At 39.8% G+C, this 13,911-nt stretch overlaps 1 non-coding gene across 1 annotated transcript; it reads right to left on the reverse strand.

The window, feature by feature from the left end:
- Positions 1–601: 601 nt before the first annotated feature.
- On the reverse strand, positions 602–709 carry LOC127740295 (small nucleolar RNA R71). Its single transcript, XR_008000974.1, has one exon. It is a non-coding gene; the product is annotated as a small nucleolar RNA R71 (small nucleolar RNA).
- Between the last annotated feature and the right edge of the window lie 13,202 nt (positions 710–13,911).

Here is a 13,911-nt window from a genome sequence, read left to right on the forward strand (position 1 = left end):
CTCCTTCTATTTATTTATTTATCTACTAACACTTCTCTTCTACTCATAATTCGAACCCTCTTCTCTTCTCTCTCTGTGTTCGAATTTTTCTTCTTCTATTCTTTTTTTCTTCTACTCACATAAAGGAATCTCTATACTATGACATAGAGGAAAACCTTACAGAGAAAACCTTACAGAGAATCTCGAAAAAGAATTAGAGATGGCCGAACCCAATAACAATGGTGGAGGTGCAAGGAAGATGCTTGGTGACTTCACTGCACCAAATTCCAACTTCCATGGAAGAAGCATCTCAATCCCTATCATTGGAGCAAACAATTTTGAGTTAAAGCCTCAATTAGTTTCTCTGATGCAACAGAATTGCAAATTTCATGGACTTCCCTCAGAAGACCCTTTTCAGTTCTTAACTGAATTTTTGCAGATCTGTGATACTGTTAAGACCAATGGAGTTGATCCTGAGGTCTATAAGCTTATGCTTTTCCCTTTTGTTGTAAGAGACAGAGCTAGAACATGGTTGGACTCTCAACCTAGAGATAGCCTAAACTCTTGGGATAAGCTAGTCATAACTTTCTTAGCCAAGTTCTTTCCTCCTCAAAAGCTGAGCAAACTTAGAGTGGATGTTTAAACCTTCAGACAGAAAGAAGGTAAATCCCTCTATGAAGCTTGGGAGAGATACAAGCAACTAACCAAAAAGTGTCCTTCTGACATGCTTTCAGAATGGACCATCCTGGAAATATTCTATGATGGTCTGTCTGAATTGTCTAAGATGTCATTGGACCACTTTGCAGGTGGGTCTATTCACCTGAAGAAAATGCCTACAGAAGCTCAGGAACTCATTGACATGGTTGCAAATAACCAGTTCATGTACACTTCTGAAAAGAATCCTATGAGTAATGGGACGCCTCAGAAGAAGGGAGTTCTTGAAATTGATGCTCTGAATACCATATTAGCTCAGAACAAAATGTTGACTCAGCAAGTCAACATGATTTCTTAGAGTCTGAATGGATTGCAAAATGCATCCAGCAGTACTAAAGAGGCATCTTCTGAAGAAGAAGCCTATGATCCTGAGAACCCTACAATAGCAGAGGTGAATTACATGTGTGAAGCCTATGGAAACACCTATAATCCCTCGTGGAGAAATCATCCAAATTTCTCTTGGAAGGATCAACAAAAGCCTCAAAAAGGCTTTAATAATGGTGGAAGAAACAAGTTTAGCAACAGCAAGTCTTTTCCATCATCTTCTCAACAACAGATAGAGAATTCTGAGCAGAGTCCCTCTAACTTAGCAAACATAGTCTCTGATCTATCTAAGGCCACTCTAAGTTTCATGAATAAAACAAGGTCCTCCATTAGAAATTTGGAGGCACAAGTGGGCCAGCTGAGTAAAACAGTCACTGAAACTCCTCCTAGTACTCTCCCAAGCAATACAGAAGAGAACCCCAAAAGAGAGTGCAAGGCCATAACCTTACTTAATTTGGCCGAATGCACAGAGGAGGAGGAGGACATGAATCCCAGTGAAGAAGACCTCTTGGGATGTCCTCTGGACAAAAAGGAGTTTCCAATTGAGGAATCTAAGGAATCTGAGGCTCACCTAGAGACCATAAAGATTCCATTAAGCCTCTTTTTACCATTCATGAGCTCTGATGACTATTCATCTTTTGAAGAAGATGAAGACATTGTTGAAGGGAAAGTTTCCCAATATTTAGGAGCAATCATAAAGCTGAATGCCCAGCTATTTGGTAATGAGACTTGGGAGGATGAGCCTCCATTGCTCATTAATGAACTGAATACCTGGGTTCAGCACACTTTACCTCAAAAGAAACAGGATCCTGGTAAATTCCTAATTCCATGTACCATAGGCACCATGACCTTTGAGAAGGCTCTGTGTGAACTGGGGTCAGGCATAAATTTAATGCCACTCTCTGTAATGGAGAAACTGGAAATTTTTGAGGTACAGGCTGCCAAATTTTCATTAGAGATGGCAGATAATTCTATGAAAAAGGCTTATGGACAGGTAGAGGACATGCTAGTAAAGGTCAAAGGCCTTTACATCCCTGCCAATTTCATAATCCTAGACACTGGGAAGGTTGAATATGATTCCATCATCCTTGGAAGACCCTTCCTAGCCATAGCAAATGCTGTGATTGATGTGGACAGAGGAGAGTTGGTCCTTCAATTGAATGAGGACTACCTTGTGTTTAAAACTCAAGGATCTCCCTTTGCAACTATGGAGAAGAAGCATGAAAAGCTTCTCTCAATACAGAGTCAAACAAAGCCCACAGAGCCAAACTCTAAGTTTGGTGTTGGGAGACCACAACCAAACTCTAAGTTTGGTGTTGAACCCCCATATTCAAACTCTAAGTTTGGTGTTGGGAGGTACCAACAATGCTCTGAATATATGTGAGGCTCCATTAGAGCCCACTGTCAAGCTATTGACATTAAAGAAGCGCTTATTGGGAGGAAACCCAATTTTTATTATCTATGTTATTTCATGTTATTTTCTTTTTTTTAGGTTGATGATCATGTGGAGTCACAAAAACATGTGGACAACATGTGGACACTATAGGCCAAATCAGGCCGAGTAAAACACAAATAAATCAGTCTTCCAACAAGTCGATGATATATGCTAGGATCGGATAAAAGAGAACCTGTAGCTGACCTCCGGTCGATGATTCTCTTCGCACGGTGTTGCTACAGGTTTAGCACCTAGAAGTCCTGTTTTGGTGATTATGTCCAAAGCATATTTTCTTTGGCACAGAAAGATTCCAGTCGGAGATCTGGCAACCTCAACTCTCAAGAAGTATTTCATCTGACCTAAATCTTTCATGTGAAAAATGTGTGTAAATACTCTTTGAAACATTGAATTGCAGCACCATCATTTTTTGCAATTACAAGGTCATCAATATATTCCAAAACTACCAATTGCATGTTATTGTGGTGAAGGCTAAACAAGGAATGGTCCTTTGGGATTGCTTGAAACCATATCGAAGGAAAGCAGATGAAAGTTTTGCAAACTAGTATCGTGGAGCTTGTCGTAGTTCGTAGAGAGATTTCTGAAGTTTACAAACCAGTCCTTGTTGAGACACTTGAAAACCAGGGGGAAGCTTCATGTAAATGTTCTCATCAAGTTCTCCATAAAGAAATGCATTGTGGACATCCATTTGGGGAGTTTCCAATCCTGGGCTGCTGCCACTGCGAGTGTTGTGCGAATTGTTACCATCTTTACCACTAGAGAAAATGTTTCATTGTAATCCAAGCCTTTCACTTGATTATTTCCCAAAATTACTAGTCTTTCTTTAAACCTTTCTATTGTCCCGTCAGAGTTGTATTTAATTTTATAAACCCACTTACACCCATGTGCTTTCTTTCCTGGAGGAAGGGTTGTGAGCTTCCAAGTGTCATTAAGTTGAAGTGCACGAATTTCTTGGGACATCGCTTCGCGCCAATGCTCATCTCTAACTGCTTGAGAAAAAAATAAAGGCTCTTGTTCTGTCTGGATAGAGGCAAAAAAATTGTGGTGTTGTTTGGAAAAGGAATTATAATTCACAAAATTTTGTATAGGATAGGACACACCTGAGGATTTTGATGAAGAGAGAGGTTGGTCGGTAGGGCCTATTGCTATCGTAGTAGCAGAGAGAAAATTGCACAACCTGACTGAGGGTGTCTTCATGCGGTGATCCCGACCAAGTGGAACGTCCATCGTGACTAGTGGTAGATCAGAAATCGGCGTTGTTTCTACTACACTTGGTTCTGATGCATCGTCAATGATGTACTCTTTAATCTCTTCATTGAGCTCATGTCCCCCTTGTTGGTCAATAGGTTCTTCAATAAGGGAGTCCCCAGCACAGTCATTCAAGTGTGGAGTACTGGTCTCGTTGTGTGTGTTTTCTTCAACAATTCTTTCTGTCATAGGAGGTCCAATATCTTCAATCGTTGGTTCCAAAGCCTGATCCGCTTTAAAGGGAAACACATCTTTAACAAAATGAACGTCACAAGAAACAAAGAAAACTTCTTTTTCCAAGTCAAATAGTTTCCAACCTTTTTGTCCAAAAGGATACCTAACAAACACATATTTTCAACTACGGCTGGCAAATTTGTCCCGTTGCCTATTCTGATTTTGAACATAACACAAAGAGCCAAAAACCCGCAAGTGCTCATAACTTGGAATTGTTCCATGAAAAACCTCATACAGAGTCTTGCCCTTCAATACTGAGGATGGGGTAAGATTAATTAAATAGCCAGCAGTTAAGACACATTCTCCCCAAAACTGGATAGGAAGATTGCCTTGAAAATGTAATGATCTAGCAACATTGAGAATATGTCAATATTTGCACTCCACTCGTCCATTTTATTGCAGTGTATTAACACATGACGATTGGTGAACAATGCCTTGTTGTAGGAAGTATTGTTTTAAACACATGAATTCCGTTTCATTATCAGATCGCACCATTTTAACATATTTGTTATATTGGCATTCAACCAAAGTGAAAATTTTTTTCAATTATTGATACCTTAGCCTTTTCTTTCAACAAATATATCCAAACTCCTCGTGAACAATTATCCACAATAGATAAAAAATACGAAGCACCACACGAGGAGGGAGTTCTATAGGGTCCCCACAAGTCACATTGGATTAAATAAAAAATATTAGAAGGTTGATAGTCACTCAAAGAAAACTTATCTCTTGTTTGTTTAGATTTTTCACAAATTTCACAAATCTCATTGGCTATATATTTTTCACTTACATTACGGAGCATTTACACAATTTGAAATGATGGATGCCCTAGTCTCTTATGCCAAAGTGCTAGTTGATTCTCTGTTCTAATATGACAAGCTTGAATCTTGTATGCCCCACGATATCAATAGAGCCCATCCTTCCGCTCACCTGCTCCAATCAGCGTCCTCGAAGTGCGGTCCTATATGACACAAAATTTATCAGTGAATTGTACTAAACAATGTTCTTCATCTGTTAATTGAGAAACTGAGAGTAAGTTGCATTTTAATTGGGGGACATAGAGAACATTTTTCAATTTAAGTCCTCCTTCAAGTATCACTGTTCCTTGCTTGCACGCTATCACCTGCTCTCCATCCGGTAAACCTACTGGATACCCGCGTATAGTTTTCTTTTCACATAAATTTTTCAGGGTTCCAGTCATGTGGTTGGAAGATCCACTATCAATGATCCATAAATCAAAAATTCTCTTACCAGTCATTTTCTTGGAGTCATTTGGTTTTTGCTTGTTTATCATATCTACCAAAACTTGTCATTGTTCATTAGTCAATCCTGACATCTTACGTCTCGTGTCTTCCATGTTGGTAGCATACCTACCACTTTCATCAGTGTGCCACATGTGCACGCGCTGGAATTCCTTGAGTACGCGTGCCTTGTCGTCCGTAGCCTTTACCACCGTCTCTTTCTTCATTCCTTGGTCAATCGCTCCACCATTCTGGATATCCTACAATCTGAAAGCACCCTTTAACATCATGCCCACTTTTGCCACAATGAGAGCATATTGTTGATTTTTGCGTAGGATCTCTGATAAACCATTATTTTATGATTTATATTGTGTTTAATTGTGTGGTTTTATCAAGTCTGCACCCACTTATTCATATGATTTGCATGTATTTACAATTCCTTCCCAAAATTGTTCTATGATTGAAAACTTGCTTCCTAAAGATGTTTTAATTGTATATTTTTATTCTCCTTTATACCATTCAATGTCGTGATCTATGTGTTAAGTGTTTCAGGCTTCATAGCGCAATAATGGCTTAGAGAATGGAGAGGAAGCTTGCAAAAATAGAAGGAACACAAGAAATTAAGGAGATGGCCAGCGAGAAGCGACGCGGAAGCATGGCTCATGCATCCGCGCGAATTGGAGAAAATCACAGCGGCGCAAATGCGTGCTTGACGCGAGCGTGTGGATTGGAATCTGAATGAGTGACGCAAATGTGTGGACGACGCGCACGTGTGGAAAGAAAAAACGCTGGATGACGCGAACGCGTGGACGATGCAATCGCGTGACGTGCGCGATCTGCAGAATTTACAGAAATCACTGGCGTGGATTTTAGGCCGCGTTTTAACCCAGTTTTTGGCCCAAAAACGCAGATTAGAGCCAGGGAACATGCAGAGACTGAGGACATTCTGATTCCGCATAATTTTAGTTTTTGTTTTTAGATCTAATTTTACTCCTCCTCTAGGTTTTCTCACTACACATTCATAGTTCTTAGAATTTTGTTTTATTGCTTTTTGGATTGGGATATTGAAAAGAGTTACTACCTTCGCCAATACTTCATCATTCTAGTTTGTTTCCTTACTTTTCACTTACTCTTTCATATCCTTAATTTGTCCAGAGTTACAATTGGATTATTTTTATAATTTATTAATATAAGAACCATTTTTAATTTTAATTTATCTTTTTTATTATTGTTTATCATGTCTTTCTTTATTTTTCTTTTTAATTTTGTGAAGTTTACATTCATGATAATGGAGTAGTCCTCTAACTTGATTGGGAGTTGATTAAAAGGAGAACCTTGAGTTGGAATACTCAAGAGCTAAATTTTAATTGGGTTTATTGTTGGCTAGCTCTCTAGTCACTAACACTAATCCTTTCCAAGGGAGAGGATTAGAACTTGTGAATAGAATTAGACTTCCAACTTACTTGACTTTCCTTTACACAGTAAAGGATAACTAAGTAGAAACAACCTTCAATTATCAATTGATCTTGAGAGAAATCTAACAAGGATAGAACTTCCGATTAATCTTCTCCCGGTCAAGGTTTTTATTTGAATTACATAAATTCTCTAATTTAATTTCCTGTTTATCAAACTCAAAAAAAACATTTTCGAAAACCTCTGATTAATAAAATAGCACATCTTTCTGCAACTCGTTGGGAGACGACTTGGGACTCATACTCCCAGTATTTTTATTCTAATTATGTGACAACCCTTCTAAATTGATGAGAGGATTTTTGTTGGTCAAGAACTGTACTTGCAACGTATCTCTTACATTAATTTCTTAATCTGTCAATTTTCGCCACGTCAATTTTTGGCGCTGTTGCCTGGGAGTTGCAATAGTGTGCTAATTTATTGATTGGAATTTATTTGCATTTTATTTTATTTTGTCTTTATCACCATGAGCTGTGTGTTTCTTTCGTTGAATGACGCATTCATTGCCTGATCCGAGCTTAGCCGCTTTTGATCCTGAAATTGAAAGAACTATTTCATGTTTTAGGCAAGCTCGATGTCGGTTAGCCTCTGAGGGTGGTGAAGTGATTGTCATCGATTTACCAGTCTCATTTGTGGGTGAATTTGAACTGCCATTTGAGGAAGAAACAAGCTCCTCTACTACTGATTTGGTTGACTCACATGCAGGTAACATGGTAGCACCTAGGAGAGTTACTATCCAGGAAGCTGGAGCCCCAGATTTTACACTGTAACCATATGAAGTGCATCACCTAGCGGTGGCTGCAGATTTTGAACTAAAGACTGCGCTACTCAACTTGATGCCCAAGTTTCATGGCTTACCTACTCAAGAGCCTATCAAGCACCTTAGGGATTTCCAAACAGCCTGTTCTACTGTTTAGCGTGATGGCACAGATGAAACTTCTATTCTGTTAAAAGACTTCTCATTCTCTCTTGAGGAAAATGCGAGAGAGTGGTACTACACTCAACTTGGAGCGACTGTTGCTAACTGGGATAGGCTTAGAAGAGAATTTTTGGAAAAATACTTTCCAGCTGAAGTTACTGATAGATTGAGAAAAGAAATTTTCATGAAGTATTGCTCGGCTACTTCCCACATGGCATGAAGCCTCAAGATAAGACCACATTGGAAGGTGCTAACAATGGGTCTATGAAAAAGTACAAGACCACTGATGAAGCATGGCAATTGATCAGCGACTTAGCTGAATCCAGTAGGAATCAAAGGCCGAGGCAAAGCCACTCAAAAGCTGTTGTAGAGGTATCCTCTAGTAGAAAGACTACTGCTCTAAGTCAGAGTATATGTGAAATGACCAACTTACTAAAGCAGATGCAGTTCAGTCAACAACAAGCTCAACAAACTCAGCCTCTCCCACCACAACAAAACCAACAGCTGGTTCCACAAAGAGTATACGGGATCTGTGCTGATTATAGTCATTATATTGATGAATGCCCGCAGCTCCAACAGGAAGATAATACTATGGCAGACACTCACAACTTCTATGACTGCCCGAATCAAGGATATAATCAACAAGGTGGTAACTACAACCAGGGTGGCAATTATAGCCAAAACTGGAGGGACAACTTTAACAGAGGAGGCAGAGACAATAATAGAAATCAGAGGTAGAATAATAATAACAACACCAGATAGCAGAATCAGAACCAACCTTATAGAGCACCTCACCTAAGACAGTTCCAAGGACCCCAGCACAACCAACAATAGGTTCCTCAAATCACTTATTCTAATTCCTCATCGAGTGACGAGATGCTCCGTTCTCTTGTGCAGGGACAACAAGACATGCAGGCACAGCTGAACTCTACTTTGAATAGCTTGACTACAACTTTACAAGCTCTCGTCTCCCGGATGGATTTACCACCTAATCCCACACATCAACCTTCAAGCCCCAGTGGAATTCCTTCTCAACCTTTACCCAATCCCAAGGGTATCATCAATGCCATCACCTTGAGGTCCGAAACCACATTACAGGAGAGGAACCATGAAGAGCCAAGCCCACCAGAACACACTCCAGTTGAAGATGTAGTGGAAGTGAAAAATGCTGAAGAGGAAGAGGACGTACAAGACATAGTTGAAGAAGAGGAAGCTCAACTACAGAATGAAGCACCAAAGGATGCTGAAGCCGCAGATAACGCCCATCCTATCCCTTTTCCACAACTCGTAAGGAAGCCCAGGAAGCAGATGGAACTTGATCCCAAAATGGTAGAAATATTCAAAAAGGTTGAGGTAACTGTTCCCCTTTTTGATGTTATTCAGCAAGTATCTAAATACACAAAGTTTCTAAAGGATTTATGTATACATAAAGATAAAATTAATAAATTAGAAACTATTCCTTTAGGTAGTTCTATCTCTGCTTTAATGGAAGGTATACCTGAAAAATGTAGTGATCCAGGTCCATGTATGGTTAACTATACCATTGGAGGTGTGATATTTTCTGACTGCATGTGTGATTTAGGAGCGTGTGTTAGTATAATGCCTTTGTCTATGTATAATACCTTAAGGCTCCCTCCCTTAAAATGGTCAGCAGCTCGTTTTGTGTTAGCAGATAAAAGCATTATTACAGTGGTTGGAATTGTTGAAGATGTATTAGTGAGCATTAATGGGCTCACATTTCCCATTGACTTCTATATCCTGGAAATGCCCCCTAATGACTCAGGGAGGCCATCATCAATCCTGTTTGGAAGACCATTCCTGAAGACTTCAAAGTTCAAGATGGATACATTCTCAGGAACTTACTCTTTTGAGATAGATGGCAGAATAGTGAAGTTCAGTTTAAATGAAGCTATGAAGCACCCTCCGGAAGATCATTCTATCTCCCAGTGTGACATCATTGATGAAACTATAGCTGAAGTTCACCAGGAAGAATTAGAAGAGAAGTACATCGGGAAAGGTCTGAGTGTGGGGACACTTTCTGAAGACAATGAGAGCACTTTGCCATTATCACCAGCTCCAGATGATCCAGAACCTGGCTATGAGCGGAAAATAGAATTAAAGCCCCTCCCTCCACACCTCAAGTACGCTTACCTTGAGGACGAGCAGAAGTTCCCAGTTATCATTGCAAGGGAACTTACTTCCCAACAAGAAGACCAACTACTCAGTGTGCTGAAAAAACATAAGAAAGCGATTGGATGGAGCTTGGCGGATATAGTAGGCATCAACCCTCAAGTTTGTGAGAACAGAATATTCTTAGAAGAGGGAGTAAAGCCTGTTCGTCAACCTCAAAGAAGATTGAATCCCACCATCTTAGAAGTTGTCAAGAAAGAAGTGACCAGGCTACTTGAAGCAGATATCATTTACCCCATCTCAGATAGCGAATGGGTTAGTCTAATACAAGTAGTGCCCAAGAAGTCTGGAATCACAATAGTAAGGAATGAGCATGGAGAGCTTCTGACAACTAGAGTGCAGAATTCATGGAAAGTTTGAATTGACTATAAGCATCTCAACCAAGCCACTTGTAAGGATCATTACCCCTTGCCATTCATTGATCAGATGCTTGATCGCCTGTTAGGTAAATCCCATTATTGCTTTTTAGATGGTTATAAAGGCTATTTTCAAATTCATATAGCTCCTGAAGATCGGAAAAAGACTACTTTTACATGTCTTTTTGGAACTTATGCTTATAAGAGAATGCCCTTTGGAGGTTTTTATGGATGATTTTAGTGTATATGGTGATTCATTTAGCCTTTGCTTGGATAGTTTATCTAGAGTGTTGGATAGATGTGTTAGTACAAACCTTGTATTGAATTTTGAAAAATGTCACTTTATGGTAAAACAAGGGATTGTACTATGACATGTTGTGTCTGGCATTTCTGTAGATCCAGCAAAGGTGGATGTTATTTCCAGTTTACCTTACCCTCCTCCGTGAGGAAAGTTCGTTCGTTCCTTGGCCATGCAGGTTTTTACAAGAGATTTATTAAGGACTTCAGTAAGGTAGCATTGCCTTTATCCAGATTGCTGCAGAAAGATATTGAGTTCGAGTTTAGTGAAAGTTGTAAGCAAGCTTTTGATAAGCTGAAAACCTCCCTGACTCAAGCTCCAATTGTGAGAGGACCAAACTGGAGTCAGCCATGTAAATTATGTGTGATGCTTCCAATCATGCAGTAGGAGCGGCGCTGGCTCAGCGTGAAGGTAAGGATCCTTTTGTAATTGCTTATGCGTCTAAGACTTTAGACCCTGCTCAGTATAATTACACTACTACTGAGAAAGAGCTTCTTGCTATTGTTTTTGCTCTGGATAAATTCTGAGCCTATTTACTTGGTGCTAAAGTAGTAGTGTACTTAGACTATGCAGCTCTAAAATATCTATTGGATAAAAAGGAATCCAAACCAAGGCTTATACGTTGGATACTGCTACTACAAGAATTTGATTTAGAAATTAAGGATAGGAGTGGTACCCAGAATCTAGTTGCAGACCACTTGAGTCGCCTTGAGCACATTAAGGATGACTCCTCTCCTATAGATGATAATTTTCCATTTGATAACCTGTAAGCAGTATCTGAAGTAGTCCCTTGGTATGCACCTATAGCTAATTATCTAGTTAGCCACACTTTTCCTCCAAATTTTACTAAGTATCAAAGAGACAAGCTGAAAAGCGAGTCCAAATATTATATATGGGATGATCCATATTTATGGAGGTGTGGTACTGACCAGGTAATTAGACGGTGTGTGCCTCAATCAGAATTTCAGTCCATTTTAAAGGCCTGCCACTCATCTGAGAGTGGAGGACATTTTGGCCCTCAAAGAACAGCTAGAAAAATTCTAGACTGTGGATTTTAGTGGCCTACGCTTTTTAAAGACGCTGCTGAATTTTGTAAATCTTGTTTCCCTTGCCAAAGGTTTGGTAATATATCCAAGAGGGATGAGATGCCTCAACAAATTATGCTTTTCTGTGAAATTTTTTATGTTTGGGGCATTGACTTCATGGGTCCATTTCCAAATTCTAATGGTTATTTTTATATATTGTTAGCTGTAGATTACGTTTCTAAATGGGTGGAAGCAATTCCTAGCTGCACTGATGATGCTAACACTGTTGTTTCCTTTGTTAGAAACCATATCATTTGTCGTTTTGGATCACCACGAGCAATCGTGAGCGATCAAGGCACCCACTTTTGTAACAGGAGACTAACAGGATTATTGAAAAAGCATGGGATAATTCATAAAGTAGCAACAGCCTACCATCCCCAAACTAATGGGCAAGCTAAGGTATCTAACAGAGAAATAAAGCGTATATTGCAGAAGATAGTCAAACCTCATAGAAAAGACTGGAGCACCAAGCTACAAGATGCACTCTGGCATACAGAACAGCATACAAGACACCCATTGGGATGAGTCCCTTCCGCTTAGTTTATGGAAAAGCCTGTCACCTCCCAGTTAAGGTAGAGTACAAAGCCTTTTAGGCAGTGAAAGAGTGCAACATGGGATTTGAGAAAGCCGGAGTTGAAAGGAAGTTGCAACTACAAGAATTAGAAAGCCTTCGCCTAGAAGCTTATGAGAACTCCAGGTTGTACAAGGAAAAGATAAAGGCTATGCATGATAAGCACATTAAGAGGAGAGAGTTCCAACCTGGGGACTTAGTCCTCCTTTACAACTCCAGACTGAGGCTCATGCCAGGCAAGTGTCAAGATGGGAAGGTCCCTATAGAGTAGAGAAGGCCGAGCCATACGGAGTTTTCCACCTGATTCATCCTTCAAGCTCTAAATTCATCAAAGTCAATGGACATCGCTTAAAGCTATATCATGGTGAGAAGATGAAGAAAAACAAGGAGCTAGAGATCTTCCTCTTGGAGGATCCACCAACAGCAGAAGACTGAGCTAGTGGAGCGTCCAACTTAATGACATTAAAGGAAAGTGCTGCGTGGGAGACAACCCACCATGGTATGATCGTTCCTTTCTCTTTTTTTCGTTTTCATTTTCAATAACTCTTCTCATTATTAGTACATATAGTTTGCATCTTCATTTGCACATTGCATAAAAAAAAGAAAAAGAAGTGCACGCGATGCGACAGCATCGCCGACGCGTTCGCGTCATATGTGCGTTGGGAAGAAAACTAGATTGAACAGAGAGTCCCGCAAAAGTGTGGCAAGAGACATGCCTTTGGCAAAAACTCGCCCACGCGACCGTATCACTGACGCATTCGTGTCGTTTGCGAAATATCCTCCCCACGCATCTGCGTCACTCACGCAAACGCGTGGCCTTGTAAAATCGACGTAAATGGGTGCATGGCAGAGAGTTATGACGGAGTAGGGTTGGACTCGTGCTAGAAGCACAAGCCCTACCACGCGAACGCGTGCCTCACGCGTCTGCATCATTCTTCAAAAATAGCCATTCACGCGATCACGTCACCCACGCGAACGCGTCACCCTAAAATTTGGCAAAATGAGTTTCAAATAGAGAGTCGCGCGAATGTAAGGCTTCTCTCACGCCAATAGCACAAATTAACTCACGCGACAGCATGACTTACGTGTTCGTGTCACTTGAAAACACCGCACACCATGCGACCGCGTCACTCACGCGTCCGCGTCACATGCGCGCACAGCTTATCTAGATCAGCCAAATATCTTATCTTTTCTTCCCCAAATCCTAATTTTTCTTACCCCTTCTTATTTCTTTCTTCTTCCTTCTTCCTTCTTTCTCACTTTCTACTTCCTCTTTTTCACCACCATTATCAAGGTTTTTCTTTTCTTCTTCCCTCTTTACTTTTCTATTCTTATTCTTATTTTTATGTTTTCTTCTTCTTTTTCTTTTTACTTTCATTATATATGTTTTCTTTTTCCTTTTTCTTTTTAAACCTTTCTTTATTGGTGTTGGAAATTTATTTGGGTCTTTATTTTCTGTATTTTGCTGTGATTATTAATGAATTGTTTGACAATTATATATTACTTTTTATAGGGTTGCTTGTATGTTCAATTTAATACTTTTAATACCTTATTTACCATGCATGCAAAGTGTTTGTGAAAAAACCCGTATGGCGTCATGCACTACTTTTATGTTATCCCACTTTAATGCCTGTTTTTCACAAATACCCCTTTTATATTTTATTAATTAAATATAATTGTCCATACAAACATATTGTTAGTTTGACAGACTTGGTAATCTAACTTGGACATTGAATGCTTGATCCATGCTACTCATGCCTTTGCCGACATGCCACTAAACACCTTGCATTCAATTGTCATCACATGCACTTGCTATAATTCCATTGATG

Source organism: Arachis duranensis, chromosome 6 (genome assembly GCF_000817695.3).
Source record: "Arachis duranensis cultivar V14167 chromosome 6, aradu.V14167.gnm2.J7QH, whole genome shotgun sequence".
Classification (NCBI taxonomy): Eukaryota; Viridiplantae; Streptophyta; class Magnoliopsida; order Fabales; family Fabaceae; genus Arachis; species Arachis duranensis.